We start from the raw sequence: 22104 nt of genomic DNA, 5'->3' as shown, positions 1-22104 counted from the left end.
CCTTTGCAAGCTTTTATGACTGGTAGGAATGGGCAAAGATACCTGTATTTGAAAATAATTAAAAGTTGCACTGGGAGCTTATTTATTCAAGACTAAAAAACACCTAGTGTTTTTCTATATATTGCTATAAATGACTTCATTTTCATCTGGCTGATGTAAATCAGCAACAGCTTTCTGCAGTCACTATGATACATTTAAGTTACTTGCAACGTAAACGTACATTTAGGTTAAATTAAAAAGTCTGAGAAAAGGCAGGAAGATGGTACACGGTATTAAGGAATGCCAGGTTGTTTTCAAGCTTAAATATTACCATTGTTTTGAGCAATGGTTTCAATTTACATTTCTGAGTCTGAGATGTTTTTCTCCATTTTGGATCACATGCAGAACTTTGTGCAGTAGCATTTGTATTGTGACTTACTGTAGGAAAAAGAATCCTTCAAAGCCAGTTCAACCAGTGGCAGAAACTCAATAGCTAAGCATGGGGAGAGGAGTGAGGGAGGTGGAGAGAACTGTGTTAGCTTGTCACCTGAACGATCTTCCTCTTGAACAAAACCTTTCCTTTCAGATTTGTATTGACTCTTTACAGCTACCTCACATGATAATATTTTTTTCATTAGTTATTTTTTAAGAAGGCATGAATATTTCTGATATTTCTTTCCCTATACTTTTCTATATCTTCATGTTTTTTGCTTTCTTTCCTTTCTGTCTTGCTTTCTTCCTTTTCCTTGATATTACCATTGTATCAGTCCTGGCCTGTTATTACCTACTTTTTTTCGCTCCTGTTTTCCTCACCAGTAGATCAGTTACCTCTTCTCCTGGTGTGTTCCCTGCTGGGCATTCGTTTCTTTGAACGTTTATACTTCTTTATGCTAAGCCAACTTTAAGTAAAGCTTTCAGAATTCTTTGAGAAGTTCCACTCTGCTGCAGTCCTAACAACAATTCTTACAAAGGGCAATTTCTAACCGAAACTACAAAAATTATATTAACTTTCATTTAAATTTCACTTGAGAGAAACCACAGTGAGGCTGAAAAACAGATGAACATCTGCATCTAGCCAAACAAAGAACATGAGAGTGGAAGGGATCTCTGGGTCATCAAGTCCAGTTCTATGCTAGCCTGGGAATTGCATCAGATAATTCTCTTTTCATAAACGTTGCCAATACTAAATTGGAGTTGTTATTTCTTTGCCCCCAGTGTTTCCGCCAAAGGCTGTTCCAGAGCCTGATTTATTTTAATGGCTACAGACTCTGTAGTAATTTGCAATCTGCATTTTTTCAGTGACAGTTTATATCCATTTGCTCTTCTGCCTATGCTAGCCATTATCTTAAGGAGAGGGCATTTTTTTAAAGTTTATGTTTGAATTTTCTATTTATACAGAACTAAAAAAAATGAAAGATTCAGAATGACTTTGTCATACTAATAGGAATGGAGATTTCCTTGAGTAAGCTGCTGTTGGCTGAAGATACAGGAGTAAGAAATACTATTGCTTTTAAAAAGCAAATGCCAAAAGCTTTTGCCTAAGGCAATATTTTTATTATAATTTTTATTATATTTTAGCTTTTTCTTTAAATGAAGTGGATATTGACATACTAACCTGCTGGAATTACTTTATTCCATTTTTGAGTACTTGTTTTTCTACTCTATACTCAGTTCAGATAGAAATGGCTTTTAGTGGAAGCTCAACACTAACTAAATAAAACTCAGAATAGTTTTTCTGGTTGATGGGCTCAGGATAGAAATAAGGGAGGGAGAAATATTTTATGATCCTCTTGTATAGAAAATATGGATGGCAAACTAAAACATTAGCTATCAAAATTATATTCTACACATTCTTTGAAATGACAGTATATGGGATAGATTAATATATTCATGTATTAATGTATTCAGAGATCGTTAACATGTCTCTACATTGTTAAAATCCAATCTGTGCATAAAAAACAATGGATTTATAATTAAAGACATAACTTTACATTCATAAATTATTATGCATATATGATACTATTAGCTATATTATTCTTTGCTTTTCAGAATTGCAAGCAATTATGTGCCCCCAGAATTAGGGCTAGCCTCACATAAATGACATTTCACACCCTGACTCAGAGGTGATACAACATCCAAAGATGTTTGTAGGCCGTTGAATGGCACATTCCTGAAGTATTCTATCTGTGCATCTCTCCATAAATTTTAGTGAAGGAATATAACATAAATAATTATGCAGTAATTATGTCACATTAAAAATATTGTACTATTGGCAATGCTAAAGACAAAGAAAAGAGACCACTGATAGTTCAGTGCAAATAGTGCTTGTGTATTCGTGATTCTCTTTAGAGAATGTTGCGGCCTATCAAAGACTGCGCATGTGCTCATTTTTCTGTTCCTAGTTCTAGATCATTGCTATTCTGTTGTGTCTTAGCCAATCTCCAAAAGAGAAATTTTCCCTTTCTAGCAACACATTTATTAGATTTGGGTCTTTGAGGCAGCATCTCATATGCACCTTTTTACTTGAATCATCACTAAGCTTCTCACTCTATTTTAAGACATATGACCCAAGTTCCCTAGCAAGATGACAGCATATGGTAAACCTCTTTTCCTTCTCGAGTCTCTGCCTCAGTAACTCTTGTATTTATTTCAGAAGTGTAGCATTACTCCAATTAATTACAATTTTCAATTAAATCATATAGGAAAGGAATATATTTCTAGCAAACTTTCGGAAAGTTAAGACATTACATAGAATCTTTTGTATGAAACTCACTTGTTCTGTTCATTACAAAGCGTCATGGACATTCAAGAAATTAAAAAGTTTTCCTTTAAATACAGAAACTATGCAAAGAAGCTGTTCAGGTTGGGAAGTCATACGCTGAAGGTTTAATAATTTATCCATACTAGCACTGCAGTTATATCACATGATTAAATTTAGCGTCAATATCAAAGGTCTTCCACAGACTGGGAAGAATGATTTTTGAGTAATACGGACAGAGCATTCGTTACTTTTTTAACTACTTTACAAGGTGCTTCTGAGCACACAAGACAAGGTGATCAGCATTTTCCTCCCCACCTATTAAGTAGTTAAAGGAATTTTAACACTTACAAGCAACATAATATCACTGTGAAAACACCCAATCTACTTTTCTGTTTATTTTTTAATATTCAGCTTGATTTGAGGTTGAAGAGATGTACATAATGACATCACCGTTTCTTCAAATTACAATTTTATAATGTATGTTGATATAAAAATGAATTTCTGTATTATAGCACCAAAGTAGGAAATTGCTAGAGGTTATATCAAAGAATAAAATAACATCCATAAAGTAGAGAAAGTGCATTTTGGTTGTCCTTCTTTATTTAATTTCCACTCAGAGTCTGTATTAAGTCAGGATTAAGATATCAAGATTACTGTATATGGCGTTATAGTCATATTGGGCTGTCTTCATTTTGTACGTGTTCCTAATACTCCATTACTACAAGAGAAATTATATGATGGCAAACGGATGCTAAGGTTTTTTGCTGTGTATAGGAACGTGATCTATCAGTAGGTGTCACAAGGTGAGAAAGCTGTTCAAACAGAATTTTGGTCAACTACAGATATTCCTGTTTCTTCTGTCAGTTCTGTAATCATCTGTAACTGGTAATTCTTGCCAATAGGATGTTGAGCAAAAATAAATCAGGATTTGAGATGATATGGTCATCCTTATGTTCTTAATGTTTATTTGGTAATAGAGTTTTGATTGTTACATTCAGCCAAGTCTGTGAATGAGATCTTTTTATGAGACCTTTTTAGGTTTTCTTTCTTTCTTGTTTTATAAACTCACATTTCTTCTCTTTTTTGCTTTGAAATTCTGTATCACTATTAAGTCTTTGATAGGACTAGCCAGGAACAGCATTTGATTTACTGAGAAGTAACCCAATAATCTCATTTTTCTATAAATGCAGGAAGGTCTTTGATTTTGAGTAACTGATGTTATTAAAATCAGCAACAATACAGCAGTTTACTTTGAAGATTAATTTTATTAGTTTTATGAGGATAGTAATTTCAGTCAAGCAATTCTTACTATTCTAATGAACCATTTTTAATGCCACTTCAGACATAAATTTACATGAAAGAAAACGTGTTAGTTTCATTGTTCCTCCACTGTGAACCTAAGTTTTCGTGCTTAGTTCTTGTTATCTGAATCACTGGAAGTAGGTAAAGCTCTGTATCTGCAGAAAAATGGTAGTAGAAGAAAACTTACTATGTTTTGTTGTTCTTTGTAGGCAATTCTATACCTAAAGTGTATAAACCGCAATATCTGTAGAAAACATACTGAGCTGTCTTTGTCTGTCCCCAAATATCAGTTTAGCACCAGATACTTCAGGGAAATAATAAAGAAATAAATGTACAGTCAGAAAGTCTGCTAAGGATAACCTCTTCTCCGCAGTGTAATAGTATAACATTCACTGTCTTATTCCAGCAAGTCCATTCTTTGAGGCTTCCTTTTGAAGTAAAAAGTTCTAATCCTTTCAATCTCTATTCACGAAAAGGAAAAATTCTCCAAGCCGGGAGGGGAAAGAAAAAATTCTTATCCATAGGTTTTGAGAATTGTTTAATCCAGTTGCTCTTTTAAAATTCTAATAATTTCAAAATTCCTTAAAGACATGCTGAAATTATTGAGATGCTGATGATAGTAAATTCACAAGGCCAAACTTCAAACAAGTCTTGTATAGCATTGAGTTAAAAATAAAAATGTAAACTATGTTTTCCAGTTGCTTTGCCTGAAGAATCCCTGTAAAAATTTAGGAAAGGTTTAAAAGAAGGCTGGAATATACCACAAATTAACTGGGAAAGAAATCAAATTAGAGCCAGAAAGAGAAAAAAAAGACAAACAAACTGAAAATGGGCATGTAAAACTGAAAACAACTGTGATTTCTATTAAATCAGCATGAAATTCCAAACAATTTTATATGGTTGTACGGTCAGTGTATCAAGTATAGCTCAGAATTGCCAGAGTGAATGAAGATTCCTGCAGACCTGAAAATCTGTCTGATGTACTTAAAAGACACTCATCTGAGATAGGCTATGATTTCTCTGTAGAAGATGGTGACTACGGATGCTTGCAGCAGTCTTTTCAGCAGCTGGGGGAAATTAAATATCAGACAGCTGATATAAAATCCAGTAGAAAAAAACTAAAGACACAGAGCAACCCTTTAAGTTGACACAGCCGTTTTAGTGTGTGGAATATACTTCAGTTTTTGGAGACAAATGTGTTCTGGTCTAGAATGGCAATTGCACAACGCTTTATAAATATACATGTGTACTTCGGGACTTATTTCATGACTGTGACTTGGAGAACAGGACAGTACCTTGGACTGGAAATTCAAGTAGAAAAATTGACATTTAGCCATATCACTAGTACAAAATAGAGCATTCTCCTGTAAGATTTTTTTTTCCATTGCTGGTGGTATTTGATAGTTTTGTTTTGAATCACCTTGGATTTCTTTGCTAAAGAACAGAGAACAAAAATACTCGGCGAGCTATCTTTTCACATGGTAGGGAGCTGCCTCAGTACATTGGGTGATAAGATTCAGGAAGGTTTAAGAAGAGCTTTTAAAGAGCATTGTATTCAGTCTCTCATCAGTTGGCTCTTTTCCCAAATGTTTCATATGTTGCTGGTACCCTCTGAATGTTCCATTGTCTTTCTGGTCATTACTTCTGTTATTTGTTAGTATCAGAATGTCTCTAGGCATTAATACAGAGGGAAATGTTTACATCCAGTAGATTTTTCAGCAAGGCCAGCTGCAATTTTGTCCCAGTATTTTTCTGTTCTGCTAGGTACAAGTGTTTAAGGGTAAGACAGAATTTTGCCTACTGCTAGGAAGAGTTCTGTAGTCTTCTAAATGTTCAAAAGAAGGGAAAACAAAAAGGAAAAGTAGGGTTTTTAATAAAAGAAAAACAAAATCAAATGTCCAGAAGCTAGCTATCATTTTATGTTTTTACTATTTTCTTTTAAAAAGCTAACTATATATCTAAAACTAATTTTTTTTTAAATTCTAAATGCTTTAAAATACTTTATAATATATGTTTATGGTACTTAATTGTCACCTCTCTCAGTACTGAAGTTGAAAGAACATTCTGTTGTTGAATTTTTGAGGGAAGGAGGCTGGCACTGACAGCTAAACACTTGTCACTTATGTGTTTGCAGATCCTTTCCTAATCAGGATCATCTTGAGATAAAACATGAAATTTCAAATAGGGAAAGAGAAGGCAGAAAAAACTTAGAGAATAAGTCAAAACAAAATAAAACTTCTAAGATATGTCTGACTTGTGTTTCTAATTAAATTTAGAGTACGTATTTATGAATTCAAGTGACTTTTAGAAATATGACTCAAGGCCAAGAAAAATGCTCTCATTGCTTACAAGACAGTGCGTTATGGTAGTTATGCAATTTGTTCTTTTGATCTGGGTTTTAATGAGTTAATGTTTGTTTGTAACTCTTAAAAGAAGAAAATACAAATCACTATAGTCAATCACACAGAATTTCAAAAAGCTTTTACAGTGTTACTAGTGCATGTGTGCATTGAGTAAGGCAGCACGATAAATACATTCATCAGCTGCCATACTGCATTTGAAATGCTTGTCCGGAGGAATCTGTCAGTATTTGTTTCCTGAAAGTAAATGAATAGTTCAGTTACGTGGTTTTGTAAGTCACTGGTTTCAAAAAGCGTCAACCCGTAGGAGTGTATATATGAAGTATTAGTTTGTCCTTGAGTTTTTTTATTTCCTAATACTATTTGTAAATTTATTCATTAAAAAGTTTGTATTTAGGTAGGCAAATTTGTGTGCTCATTCTCTCTCAAATCGAATGGTAACAAATAATGTTATTGATTTAAGAGATATTGTAATATTTAGTTATTTTTCTACCATCTCCTCATTGTTAAATTGACAGAATGTCAAATTTGCTTTTCTATTTTACATACTCATTAGCAAGAGAGGGAAAGTTTACCAGGTGGTACCTTGTAGAACGTATGATCATATGCTCTGTAAGAAGAATAGGTATAAAAGAATGCATCATAATAATTTTCATAGCAGAGTTTAGATTGTCTCCCTTCTCAGGAATTTTCTCTGGAGATACATTTTGAATAAACCCTTAGGTATGGTAACAGAAAACATGGTGTCAGACATGTCTTCAGCAGTGCACATATTCACTATCACTTCCCTTTTTCTTCACTGCAATGTACTTGCTTCTCCCTCTGATACTCAGAATATGGATTTTATGGCAGAAACACATAAAATATTTTGCCATTATGGCAGAGACCAATATGAAAGATTAAAAAACTTTTATGTAGAGTCTTTGTGCCGTATCCATGCATACATTTACTGTGCATGCATAGACTATAGGAAGCGTGCTAGATACGAAGATGGCTATAAAAATGACCTGCACATAATCTGCAAGTCTGTCAAGGATTTTCAGTGGAGCAGCTGAAGCTACTGCCTCAGTGAGGTCCCAGACATCTGGATACCATGGGCAAATACCTGAAGCACTTAAAACTCCTGGTTTCCTCCTGTTTGTAATTTCCAGGCAGGAAAACCATAGTTGTTTAAGGAATCATGATTAATGATAGAGAGGTATTCCTAGAGGACGCAGTACAGCATATTTTTTGGTCAGGCATCCTCAAGAATTTGCTTATAAGATTCTGCATGCGGAATAACTGCTTAGTTAAGCATCAGTGGCTGATGTTCAAGAAGTTTGTTTTTGCAGTTCATTGGACACAAGAACAGCAGGCATACTGTTAGCATTACTGTAGGCATATGAACTAACTGCTAAACAAAAGTTCATCAAAATATTTTTGTACTGTGTTGGATTTTCATTTATTTATCATTTTAAAGATTCCTTAGTTGACAGTGTATGGTTCATAAATGTATCTACTGTTTCTTAATACTAAAAACTGATTAAAACATGGATTACTAGATAGAAAAACTTTCTAATAAAAACATTGTCCTGGTGGTATTTAACAGCTGACAGAAAAGTATGTTATAGAGCTGGCACTGTGTCAAGGTTTCTTTAGGAAGCTAACTTAATAATTCCATGAAGACAGCATAAAAGTAAAACAAAAAAGAGGAAAGAAGGTGGAGGAGGAAACTAAAATACCTGTTTAGAAATGTCATTACTTTACTTACAAGATGTGTGCTTGGGCTTGTGAGTGTTTACCATTATGTCAGAAAAGGAAGGAGTAAGCTAAGTTCCTCTCTTAATTCTGCATTGTTCAAAGTGTTTGGAGTTTCACATGCATCATCAAAGGTATAATCTGGCCGTCTGAATATGTATCACTGGTATCACAGCACAAGAAGTCTGGTTTGAATATCTAGCCTTTTTACTCACAAACTTACCATATTTGATCTGCAGTAAGAAATATTAAAAGCCAAAATATATTTTCTAGTTACTTTTCAAAGTGAATGATAAATGTGAAGCAGCGCTCATTGTTTTACGACACTCAGTAAATCTTACCTCCACTAAGTACTGTAGTGGAGTAGTGTGGATTTCAGTAACCATATTGCTGTGAATTATTGCTGAAGTGAAATAGCTTAGGATTTCTGAAAGTATTTGCCCTTGTACTGTATTGTTTTGCTTTGTTTTTATGTCGATTTTCTGCTAATGTTGGTGGGTTAGATAGATTTGCAAAACAAATGCTTCCTTCTTCATTCTGAATGACAGCATAATAAGAATTGAGCTAGGCTATTAGACTCTAAATCACCTCTCCTATGAACGTCTCTTGGGAACGTTAGTGCTTGCAACCACTTTCTTTGCAATATTTCTGTTAATTTGATCTTCCAAATGAAAAGGATGTGTCATTTTTCTCTAAAGTAGATTGTAAAACTATGGAACTTTTCAGTTTAAAGGCCTGATTTGTGAACACCATAGAACTTACAATGGAATTACCTGCTGTCCCAGTCAGTCATTCACTTTCTCATGAAACCTGTTTAGAACCCTTCAATTTTGCTGATCTCCACTGTGCATAGAAATATTTTCTTGCTCAGCTTCTTATATAACATGTTGTTGTTTCTCCTTTTTTGTTGGAAACTAAATTTTCCTCCAGTAAAAATTGCCTTGGAGCTAAACATATGGTTCAATGAAAAAAAAAATAGTATATATTTTCAAGTTAATAGTGTCCTATAAAATCCAAATCTTGATCCCCAGTCTGAAAAAGCACTCTCTTATTAAGCATTAACAATTTATTGATAGTAAAAATGGAAAAAAGCATGATGGAATGCTTGTTTACAAAATAACTAGAAGTGTTTCCAAGCACTATGAAAATTAAGTTAAGTGCTGAACAACAAATCAAGGTCACGTCAAGGATATCTCAAGTATTTAAATCTATTGTGGCAATTTCACTAGAATGAATGATCTCTTATAGTTTTGCAGACTTTTAGGATCTAGCTTCAGAATGGCAAAACTGTGTGAAACTGCTGGTTAGCCTTTTCACAGCAAGATGAGATGTGTTCATTTTGTGATACAAAACTTCTCAAATTCAGAGCTTCAGTCCCTACAGCTATTTTACTAATCTAAAACTTGGAAAAATCCACATTAGACCAGAACGTCCTGTCTCTCCACATTCTTATAGAATGCAAAAGTCTGTAAATAAATCAACTTATTCTTCAGTATTTGTCACTATCCTATTTCATGTTTTCATGTAATAAAGTGCTGTTGTCTTGGAAATATTCCCCAGTGTCACTGCGGATTAAATTTCCTTCCCCCTTTCCTGTGTAGAATTAGCCATCATAGCTGATGTAAAATTAGTTGTGTTTTTTCTCTGTGAGACTTTTTCATCTGTTTTTCTAAGAAGAATAATCCATATTAACATATCTTTTGTTTGTATAAGAAATTGATTCCTTGTCTGTTTTGTGGTCTGAAGAATTTCATTTCCAGGTGCATTTCATGAGATGCTACATCTTATCACCCAGATAAGCTGGCTGCAGGCAGTAGTTAGTAAATAAATACACCATGGCATTGTGAGCTGAGCTCATCCTGTTAAAGGAGGCAAAAATACATCTAAACCAGAACTTGCTCTTTTTCATATGCAGTATCCCCTCACTCACAAGGACTGCTTGTTTTGTTCTGCGTAGTGTAGTATCTCCAGTCATTCCTGTGCCAAATTTTCTGGTCCCTGACATGGGCTTGGGAAACAAATAGTGTAGCCACATGCTGGGGACAAAAAGAGTCTAAAAATTCCCCTCTTATTCTCTCAGGATTATTTAGAACTGTACATTGTTGGCAAACATTACTGGGATCTATTTTTAAATGCTCACAGAATGATCATAGAGACATTCGTTGGGCTGAAAACTATATTATCTGTTTAAATATACATTGAAATGCATTTTTATGCAGTTTTTCATAGTGAAAATGTTAAGAAAATTTAATTCATAAACACTGAAATCTCTACTGGGATAGATATTCATCTTTTCATACTCTTAAGTACTTAAGTCAAGCGTAGGGCCAATGCTACCCAACTGAATACCTTTCAGTTAGATTTCCAAATCAGATCTGCTACCTGGGGTAGGAACAGCTGAAGACAGACATCTAAATACATCGATTACATTGTCTACAAGAATGCGAGCAAGCAGTATATAATTCCTTTCAAGGTACAAAATGTAAGAAGCTGCTAAGAAAGTCATACTAACCCCTTGCTGCACCACGGAGTGGGGTGTGATAGAAACCATCTGGCTCATTCTTTCTGCCTTCATAACACTGCTGGACATATATTTATATGATATGGTCTCTCAAATTGTTCTGTTTGCTGCCGACAAATAATTTAGATTTTAGTTGAATTTGAAAAATATATATTTGACCAAACCTGAACTGTAAGCTAATGAATAGAGAAAATGGGGAAAAAAAACAAAACTACAAACCAACAAACTCAAACCCTGAGTCAAAAACAATCAAATGATCTAATCTAATTCCTATAAACAAATAAGGATTTTTATACCTGATATTTCTCCTGTCTTACGGTAGGAATCAAAATGTGTGTTAATTATTCAACAGTCTTTTTGTCTTTTTTTTTCCCTCGAAATAGCTTAATAAATCCTTGTTGTTATTTCACCTGATATCATTAATCTACTTCAAGTTACACACCACTCTAAAACTTTTGTCCAGCATATCAACCCGACTCTAAGAAAACCAGTATGCTGTTTGCCATTGTTTTACACATAGGCAGATTTTTAAAACCTCTCTTTTTATTTACACAATCAGATGTTTGTAAATGTGTTATTTTCCTCGTGTTAATCTTTTGTACTCTGCTAGCTTTGTGATTCCACAACAAAACTGAGAAAAACAGCAGCAGCGACAGTGGTGGAGAAAATTGTTTCTCTGACTCAGGAGCAATTACTGTTGCCAGAGCAAATACACAGTGGGAACTATAGCCAAATTTCTCTTTTATTTTGTATTTATTTTTTGTTGTGATTTGTAATCTGCCTTTTTAAATGCAGCTCAGTTATCCAGTTTCAAAATCATTTTTAAGTTTTTTCAGTCTTGTCTTCAAATGTAAGAGTGTAGAGGAAATCAGGTATTAATCATTTTGAGTTTGATGACGGAAATAATTATGCATACCCTTAGTTTTGCCCACATGTGTAATTATCGTAAAGTAAGTGAGAAAACTATTGCAGCTAATGTCATGTAAGTGAATCTCTTATAATGCCATCTGCAGCTATTTGCAGCAGATTCTGAAATGTGATGGGTTTGTACACACATGCCTGGGGAGTATAGTTAATTATTTTCATTTTCATAGTATGTGCTGACAGATCTTTTTCAGAAAGATTCTGTCATAACACCACTTGTTGTGGCCATGAAACCCAATTCCAGTAGCAACTGGGATCGTTCATCACATTGCACAAAGTAATAAGCACCTTGCACCATCTGCCACTGGTGCGCAGCCTTCTGTGCTCTGCTCTTCTCAAGTGTAACACGAAAATAATGTTCTGGCATTTTAGTTGAAGTTACTTGTACCCTTAAAAGAAGAAAGACGGGCTCTAGAACTAGTTCCAGTGTGTTGTGATATAGTAACGTTACGTTATTTTCTGAAGAGAAGTTATCAGTCCCAGCTAAATGGTGGAATGTCATGGAGTAAAGATAGCAGACTAAACAGTTAACAGAGCATAGCCTCAGCCAAGTTACATGAAGAATTTCTTTAAAGCACATTTTTGTTAGGCGTTATTGGTTTATATACACAATGCAGTTTCTCTAGCTTTTGTTCTAATGGTTACACCCCCAAGTGTAGATCGATGTAGTTGTGTTTATTTCAGTTACATTATAATCATTTTAGTCAGCAAAGGGTACATAAGGGGAACATATAAAAGGGAAACTACGAAGCTGGAAAGCTGCCTCGTGTTATCAGCCATTTTTTCATGTTACCCCCTGTAGCTAGCCCCTACAGGCTAGTTTAAAAAGAGGATCTTCTGTATGCACTGCTGCCTAACTCTGCCTTCCTTAAACACCTAGCTCATAGTGACCAGTCCCCTTAGAAAGATTATAGAATCCTTTTGACAGAGATTAACCCAAAACAAAGCAGTTCGATTTTAAAAAAATGAGTAAAATCAGTCTGCTTTACCACTAGTCTCTCAAGTAGCCATAGGAAACTATTTAAAATATGATAGAAATGTTTTAATTTCTTCACCAACTAAGGAATATGTTGTATGGCCCTGAACTGCAGAAGGAAAGATGTGAGCTTTTCTGTACCTGTAAATTGCAGTAGTTTGTTTTCTTGCCTCTCAGCACACAGGTGCTACGCTATCACTGCATTGTGGCTGTTTATAGTAAAGTTGTCTGTGACCAGTCTGTTAAAATATTTGATGTCTTAAATTCAGATCCATCCCAGCAGCCATATTATTATATTGGCAGCATTCCAAATTTCCATCTCTGACAATAATCAAACCGCCTATTTGATAGATTACAGTGCGGTGCACTGGCATAAGCATAAAGACAGACTCCTCTCTTGATCTTGAGACAAATGGAAGATTTCATACCACTCAAGCATTTGATAACAGCTTCATACAGGGGCCTTTGGGAATGCTTCACTTTATATTTTCTCTATGACAATTCATATAATTCTTATTTTGCTTTTTTATGCATTGATGTCATGAAGTTTTGACAGGCTCAATAGAAGTGATACGTAAACAATCTGTAGCAGACTATATGGACTCCTTTAAAATCTGGAAAGCAGCTGGTCTATGAAATGTAGATGTTTGAAAATGACTTTCGGCTAATAGGCTTAAACAAGGACCTTGTTCAAGCAAGAAAAATAGAATGTTCTCTGTAAAGGAGTAAAGCAATATGGCAGGGATTTCTTCTACAGGATCACAGAGTTAGAGGGTTCACATGATGGTAGATTTGTAAGATTATGGGCTGAGTAGGAGAAAGTATACGTACAAACAGTGTTTCCCTCACGTTTTTATTTTGTGGGGGATTTGCATTAAGTGTTTATAAATTTGAGCTTATTACTCAGTTTGCAGGCCTGTTTATAAATACTCTATTTATGCATATTACTTCTCCTTATGGTATGGTTCTTATCCAGTGATTGTAACATAAAAGAAAAGTTACTGTGTAATATTAAATTCAACAGAAAATTCTAGAACTGCCTGGAAGACTCTGAAGTTCTACAGCACAGAGCTTGGCTGTGCCCATACTGATACTTTTTAAAGTATACACAAAAAAACTTGCTCTTGGTAAAGAATTTGTTACGCTTTTTGCTCTCACTAAAGCAATTATGGGTATTTCAAGCAGTTAATGTAGTGAATAAGCCTTTTCTTTCTTAAAGTATTTGTGACTCCAGCTGTATTGCAACAGAATGTTGCTGGAGAAAAAGTACCAAAATTGACTGAGAGGTGCATTTTTACCACACAGCATGAAACAAAGTGCATCTTATCCTCTTTTTGTGGGACGTGAATTCCTCCTTGACTATCAACGTATTCTTGCTTTGTATGTGAATGCAAATGTTACACTGTAGAACAATTTCTACAAAAACAGATTATTATGATTCTACTATTAAATATGTATACTTAAATAAAAGTGTAAATAAGGCAAATACTTTCTACTCAGTATAGATATGTGGATCTGTGGTTTTAATATAGCTCCAAAAACCTTAGTATAAACTTCTGTTTATTTCTAGTATACAGAAAGGTAATTTTGCACATAAATCTGAGAAGTTATGGGTAGCTATTTTTCAAGTTAAATATCCTAAATTGAGTACATCATGATGTATTGTGCCCTTAAGCCTGTAGAATAAATAGAAAAAGGAATATTACTCTGAGATAGAAGTCAGTAAGATACAGATAAGTAATTCTGACTTGAAAGTCAGGAAGAGATTAATGGTGGAACAAGAATCGGTACCACCAATGTTATGAAACAGTATTTTAAAGTAAAAGCACGTGGATTTGCAGAAGCAATAGTTACTACCTGGCATCCTTTAAATTAACTCCTCAGCCCGGTGGCAGGCATCAATAACAAAACTCAGACTAATTTCAGGAGAGGCAGGCTTTTACAAACTCTCTGTATTTTTCTCTCTCCTAATATGGATCTTTCAACTCCTGAGCAAACTTTTCCTGATGAATCACAGCGTTAGATAGCTTATCCACTAGTCAGTAACTTAACTCCTCCACAGCTGTACAGTACTCTTTTTTCACTCTCAAAAGCAGCTCTTTAGGCTATTAATGATAGTTCTTTATGGTTTGTCAGTAAGTCGATAGGAATAGAACGCCCCGTGTCTTGAATATTTGTTGAAAAGAAAGTTAATGCTGTACTTCCCAATGATTACTTTCTCATGTAGATTACATCTCTGTGTTTTTGAGAATCTGTTTCAATCAACAATACTGTGCACGTTAATGAGGGAGTATTTTTTCATGCAGAAGCCTATATTAATGAAATAAACATGGCATAGTCTGGCAGAGCTCAAATCAGGCACTTTTTGTACAATACCACTGTGACAAACTGCAGCACACGTGATTACCATAGATGGTATATACAAATAATTCTCTAGTGCTGCCTAAAAGAGGCTAAGGGGAAAACAAAGACCCACTGGGATGGGTATGGAGCTGGAAAAGAGCAAACTTTTTCTAGGAGATGCATCTAGCTCCTACAAGCAGGAACAGGAACTATAACTGATAGTTCCACTTTGCTGAGCTGATACCATCTGAAAGTATCCATAGCTGCATTGCTGAAGTACGAATGAGAAAGCATTGTAATAATCTGTGATCCAAAACTATCAGTATTTGTAGTGCTGTGTACAGACGAAAGTGCCATGCATTTCCTTGCATCACCTGCAGTGGGATTAACACACATTCTAGTTTTGGAACACACATCGTTAATTCTTTGGGGAAGTAAGCATGGTTACTTTCTTGTGTAATTGTGTAAAACTAAATTTTGTTAACTTTCTCATATACCCCAAACAAAAAGATATCACAGACAGAAAAACAGTGAGCAGCTAATGTGAAGAAGGAGAAAGGAAACTATGGTTTTTTTTTTGTTTTGAAGTAATTTAGAAATCATCATATATATGCTATGGGATTTAGACTGAAGTATTCCTTTTGGAAATTTAACTTAAAATGACATTTGAACGCTTGTAAACACTTTTAGAAAATTGCCTCTGAGATGTCTACAGATCTTATCCGAAAAGGACAAGATATGTACAGAATACCTTATATAAGAAGAAAAATGGGATTAATATTCAGTTCTGTTTTGACAAAGATAGGTATTTATTGCATTCCAAATGTTAAACAATTTTGAATAATAATTTCTCCACAACAATTACGATAAATATCTCTTCTCTCCCTAGATCATTTGTTGCTTAAATGACATAGGCCTTGGACCTCTCATCACATTCTCTTAAATAACCTGATTGGATCAGAGCCAGGCTGTTCACCACCTTACTAAACGTGTTAGGAATCATATGAAAAAATTGCTTTTGGTCTAAGCGGTGCTAGTTTTATCATTGTACTACAGACGAGATTTGCTTCCAGTGTTCCATCTGGATGAAAGTACCATTTCAGAAATTGTCATTAAATCATTCAGATCATGCCCTAGAACAACATGATTAAAATAGATGAGTTCAAATTCAAAACACTTGATCACTTAGTTAAAAAAATTAACAGAGCATGATTTCCTTGAAAGATGTGGTAATAGTTTCCTAGAAAAATGTGGCAATCTTTTTTTTTCTTTAATTTTGTTGCATGACAGTTATTTGCGTTTCTGAATTTCCCAAGTCACACAAAGAAGCAGACAGAATTGAAGTCATACGAAGTCATTTTAGTTTGATATTTACAATCAAGTAGTCTGGGCACCAGTTCACTTGTTTGAACATTCTGATTGAAGTGGGTGTGTATTAATTTCAAAGAACGGTTTCACTACTGGTGGTATTATTTTTGTTGCTCAACTTACAGAATCATAGAATTGCTCAGGTTGGAAAAGACCTTAAAGATCATCAAGTCCAACCGCAGGAGGCATTTAAAGGGACAAGTGTAAGTGGCTTAGGATTCTTGCCATTTATTTTTATAATTCATGCAGACTTTCCTTAGCTTACACTCAAAATTCATGTATCATTTGGTTTCCTTTGAACTAATGGGTATTAATCGCAAATGGCAGCAGCCACTCACCCAAACATATGGCTGTCACATTGATAGTAAGGTAGAATAATAAGCCAGACCACTTGTCTTTTACAGCCCAAGTAAGAAAACTTCCTCACAACTGCTGGAGCAGCTGCTCAGATTGAATAGGAGCACTCTAAAACAGAGTGCTGGTGCTGTAGGGGTAGCAGGATGCGAATGAGCAGAAGTCTTAGAACACCTGTGTATTGATTACCTTAGTAAGGTAGCACAGCCAGTGCAATTTAGTTGGCTGACACTGAGTTAGGAGAGTTGCTTACAGGGAAGAGGATCTCCTATTGTTTTCTGCTATGGTTTTCTTCATGTTTCTTATGCTCTTACATGATGAGGTGAGTGCTAGTATTTATTTCCTGAGTGTTTGAATATATATTTTTTTGAATTGTAATTTGAACATAAAGTGTACTTTATTCATTTTTATCTGACTTGTGTATGGTGTTTTAGAGTGCTCTAAGGAAGTGCTTGCTTGCCCTTGAACGTATTGTACCATAATGTTTTGGTTTTAAAACTGTGTTGGAAATGTTGGCCAGGATCTCCATGCTCACTTAAAGATGCAGTAGGTTCAGTTTGAAGAGTGGAGCTACTGGAAATAGGAAAGAGGGTTTTTCCACCATGTAGTTTGAACATAGCCTTTTGAAGTTGTATCCAGTTTGGCTTTTGTTTAATAACACTACCCTATCCACAAATATTGTTTAATTATTTTTTCATGTTTGCAGTTCATACGTTGTCAACAGGTGCTTAGTGTGTTGTAGGGTTTTTCTTTTTTTTTTTTTGTACTATTTTGGTGTTATTGAATTGTATTGCTAAACTCATAGAAGCAACAGCACTGAGTGGGGATAATGTGAATCTCACTGTTTGTCCCTGTCCTTATAGCAGGGCAGTATTACAATTTTTCTTGTAGTGCTGGGAAGTTACACATCAATGGTGACTTCAAGGCTTCTCGGGTGCAGTTTCCCTGCATAAGCAGGCATGAAGGGCTGCTAATTTGGAGGATCTTGTAGTGTCCTTTCCCACAGTGAAAACCCGTGGGGTTTTTTTGCAAGGTGGCTCTAATTAGCATGTCTCACTGCTTGAATCATTATTTGCTGGATTTACAGACCTGTTTTCCTAAATTGCTGTAAAATCTCACCAGTATGTACTCAACTGCTTGGATGTCTGTGTTTCATCATGCAGACCCTAAGCTGCTTAGGTTATCCAATGGAAATATATTAGCATAGTAGAATTCTGTTAGTGAAAGGTGTACTTCTCAATTGTATTGAATCTTTAGGATTCAGTTATCTTTCCCCATGTCCTTGCAAGTTTCTATCAGGTAGTACAACTGCTGTTTTCGGAAAATCTTCACTGCAGAAACTACATGAGGAATGAATGTGATTGGTTCATTCCCTGCTCTGTGCTGCCTTCTTTCCTTGTTAGCTACACTCCCATTTTCTCCCCAAACCAGCTGCTCAGTGGCTAGCTGGAAAGCCTGAACATTGTCCCTGCTAGACTTCATGTAGACAACTAAATGCAAATCTAACATCATCCTGCAACATTACGAGTGTGTTATTCAAGAAGCCAGAAAGCTCCCATAGTGGGTATTTACGCATACCTGACAAGCATATAGAACTTCACATTCACCACCATATTGCTTACAGCTGTGCGTACAAGCAGTCCACAGAACTGTGGCACCTGTGCAGTCCTGAGACTTCAGCCTGGCACAGATGCACGTGCAACCTTTTCAAAATTTCCTGTTGACTGTGAATTTTTTTCCTAGTATCTTCAGCTCTAGATTATATGTGTATTCATCCATAATCATTTCTGTCCTTAGCAGAGATATATCTGTGTATTTACTGTGAACAGTCACTTCTGATTGAAATATGAAAACACACTTGACACTTAAAAGTCACAATAAAAACTTATAAAATTAGCAGAGGTTATTGAGGAGCATATAGTCTTGTTAGCATGTTTTGGTTTTTTTTTTTTTTAAAGACTCTACCTTCTACTTAGACAAATGTCAAAATTGCTGGTATCAAAATAACTGAGGACAAGTCTGATCAGCTTCTTTTTATAGTCTATAGCACCTCCCAGTGTCTATTAACACATTCAAATGAAAGCAAACCATCTCACCAAAAATAAGAGTATGGTATATGTACTATTAAACATTAGAAGTACTAATGCTAAGAGACTCAAAAAAACAAAAACAAAACAAACAAACAAAAAAAAACGCAGACCACCTCATGGGTAATAGAGGTTTTTACAGAATATTGTAATGGAAGTGGTGCAGTTGAGCAGTAGGTTTTATTCTCCCTGTTTCAGAAGTTATTTTGGTAGTAGGTGCTATGAGATAGATCTGTTATCTGTGTTTTTGTTTAGTTTTGTATTCATCTATCAGCATTCTGTCTGTACCTAAATTCGAAGGACGGCACTCAGATGGAAAATGTTGGTTTTTAAATGGAGTATCTGGATTCTTTTATCATTACAGCCCGTTGTTTTCAGTTTGAATTGTCAGATTCCCACTATAAAATCAAAAGAGCAAGTGCTCATTTGGAACAAATTGACATAGCTCTGATGTTGTTAACTGAGATATACTTGTCTGTTTGACTGATTCAGCGTTTCTTAGGATATTTTAGTCCTCTGTTGATGAAGTGCTCAGGTACTAGGTTCTTGGCAGAGGCAGTGTGCTCATCTCACTTGTTTTCAAAGCTAAATAATAGCCAAGAAAGTGTATTGATTGCATTGGAATTTTTATTGCTTTTTTGTGTGTTTGCATGAAGTCAAGGGCCACATCTGTGAATGTCCATTTCTAACTTTTCAACACCAATTGTTACAAAAACATTTTCCATTTGTATAAATGATGTCATGTGTTATGAAAGTTTTGAAGTGTGACAATTCAGTGCTATGATTGTTAACCTTTGTTATTGACATAGGAATTTTCACTGTTAACTTTTTCTTAATAATGTTTCTAAATTACGTATACCAGGAGGCTAACTTGGCCTTTCCATCAGCTCATATCCAGAATTAAAAATTAAAAATAAAGTCAAAGGTCAAAAAAAACAATTGAAATACTGTTGCCAAATATAGTCATAGACAGTCAATTATGCAATGAAACCATTGTGCCACCCAAGGAGAGTAACAGCCTTCATTGGCCTGAACTTATTTGGTTTTAATGAAGAAAGTGTTCCAAAATATATGACTAGCTGGTACACCTTGCAGTGTGGAAAAGTATAATTGCATGCTTTAGGATGTCTTGATCTTTCTGAGCTTTAAGGAAAATATAGTGGAAAAAACAACTTTGCACAGTATTCCAGGATCCTCGAAATCTACAAAATCAGATTCAGATACTCAAACAATACAGAAAGCTGAAAGCTGTGAAGGGAGATGTCTGGATTTTTGTTTTGTGTTGCAAATGTGGTGTGACAAATTAAGTTTTTTACCAAATTCTATTTACCAATATGCAAAAGTGTCTTATTAAGATTTGAGTTCTGCTTCCCTGTCTAGCTGCTGACTTTGATTATTCTAGTTAATATTCTATGAGTCCATATATTTCATATTAAACATTCATTGTCTATAACACTAACACAGTATTTTTGTAGGTTTGGAAGTTTTTTCACTATTTTTTTAAAGCTCTTTTATACATAGTTAATTTTATTTATTTATTTTTGGATAGGGGCCTGGAGAGTTTGAAGAATTTTCCCAGAGTCTGTAAGCAAGTTGCTTTTAAAAACTTGGATTAGCCTCATGTCTCTTGAGTCTCAGGTCAGGGCCACTTTAGCAAATTTTCTTCAGGATGGAGAATTAACATGCTTAGTGATACAGCACTGATTATTATTATTATTATTCTTTCCACTGAGAAATTGAAAAATAATGGAGGAGAAGATGTGGGCTAGAAGGAGTGTGTTCTTTTTTTAATTTATCTGTCAACTAGTTCTGCAGCAAGCTGCTAGATTTGATTGATGATTCCATTACAATGGGACATTTCACATTTCTGATAAATGTCAGTATTGAGTGATTCAGAAAATCTCCAGTCATAGCTGAATTATAAATGTATCAAGTCAGATGAATCAATTTAAGCACAACATATGTAGGCTTAGCCTATCTTCCACTGCTCACGTTTCTTTTGGCTCGTCCCCTGGTTTTGAAGCACACAGATATACCAACAGGGCTGTGCCTATGTTAGCTCCTGAGGCTGCTGTCTGCACCTGAGCCCAGAGCTCATTACAGAACTTATGCAGTCACTTTGTGCTCAGATTGAGAGGAACACTGAGTATAAACTGCTATTGTTTTTTCTGTGGTAAATGCTACAGAATAGATGAGATGATGAAAATTCAAGAGGTAAATTCAGAAGTAATAAAGCCTTTTCTGATTGTATTTTTTGAAACCTCTGTCATGGTGTTTCAGTTGAACTTAGATCTGAGCACTGATAGGTGAGCTCTTTAGAATATTGATGCAGTGGTTCAAGACTTTGCTCCCTCCTTTTTTCTCCTCATTTCTCCCAGAGGGCACTGTTAGCAAAAAAAAAAGAGGTAGAAGCTGGAAGACACACAACTCAGATGTTTCTGTTAACTGCATCTTTGCTAAAACGCATCGTCAGCAGCAGCTGATGGTGAAAAGCTGGGATTTTTAATAAGGTGTTAGTAAAGGTATAGGCAGACTCTCTATTCACAGGTTCAAACTTCAGGGGCAGCAGTTACCAGCAGTGCTAGATAAAGAGCTAGAGGTTGGAAAGGACTAGGGAAATCTTTTGTATTTTGATCCAGTTAATGCCCCGTTAGAGAGAATGTCATCCTTGCACTGTAGGCTATTTGTAGAGGATATATATAAATTGCTATTTAAATGAGATCTCTCTCTGTTACAGTGATTGAAAAGATTACCAGTGTACTAATGTGAAGCAAAATCACTTTCACATGAGTGAGGGTTTGTTTTCTACTTAGGCCAACATATTGGTTGAATCAACAAACTCTTGAAAAAATCAAGAATGCAGTTGGGAAGACAAGCATTCTGCATGGCTGGAGCACACCAACCCTCAAATGAATCTGGTGCATTAATACATGCCTTCAAATATTTGATTTTCAAACATTGAAGTCGTGCTCCTTTCTTTAATGTGTATATAAACAACAGAAATAAAATTTGATGTGAAAGCACAGCATGCATAAACCAATACCTGTTTTTGCCCAAGCATATGTAAAGTACTATTGGAAATAGTTTTGATTTCTAAGTAAGTTTGAGTATTTAATCATGGAGATGCAGATAAGGTTTATTTTGTCAACAATTTACATTTGCACAAAACCAAGTTAGAGTTCATTTAATTTTGTGGAACACTATGAGATGTTGGATTCTGATCAAAATAGAGATAGTTTTCCAATAGAAGTTTAGTTGAGGATAAAACTTTGAATCAAAGTTGCAGCCGTTTCATGCCTAGATGTCACTGGGCTATCTTTTTTTCTTTTTTTCCTCCTTACGTTTTTGATCCTCTTCACCCACTGAAAAGAGGAGGAAACAGACACTTTCTG

General features: G+C 35.1%; 2 protein-coding genes across 13 annotated transcripts in view; one reads left to right on the top strand and one right to left on the bottom strand.

The window, feature by feature from the left end:
• The window catches only part of FAM227B (family with sequence similarity 227 member B), a 121202-nt gene that overhangs the window by 19301 nt on the left and 79797 nt on the right, over nt 1–22104 (top strand). The window lies entirely within an intron of this gene.
• Nucleotides 1–22104, bottom strand: part of FGF7 (fibroblast growth factor 7) — a 29419-nt gene that overhangs the window by 2030 nt on the left and 5285 nt on the right. The gene's annotated exons all lie outside the window — the stretch shown is intronic.

The sequence above is a fragment of the Numida meleagris genome, chromosome 9 (assembly GCF_002078875.1).
Source record: "Numida meleagris isolate 19003 breed g44 Domestic line chromosome 9, NumMel1.0, whole genome shotgun sequence".
Classification (NCBI taxonomy): domain Eukaryota; kingdom Metazoa; phylum Chordata; class Aves; order Galliformes; family Numididae; genus Numida; species Numida meleagris.
The sequence above is the reverse complement of the archived record's forward strand: the minus strand, read 5'-3'. Positions and strand labels throughout refer to the sequence as shown.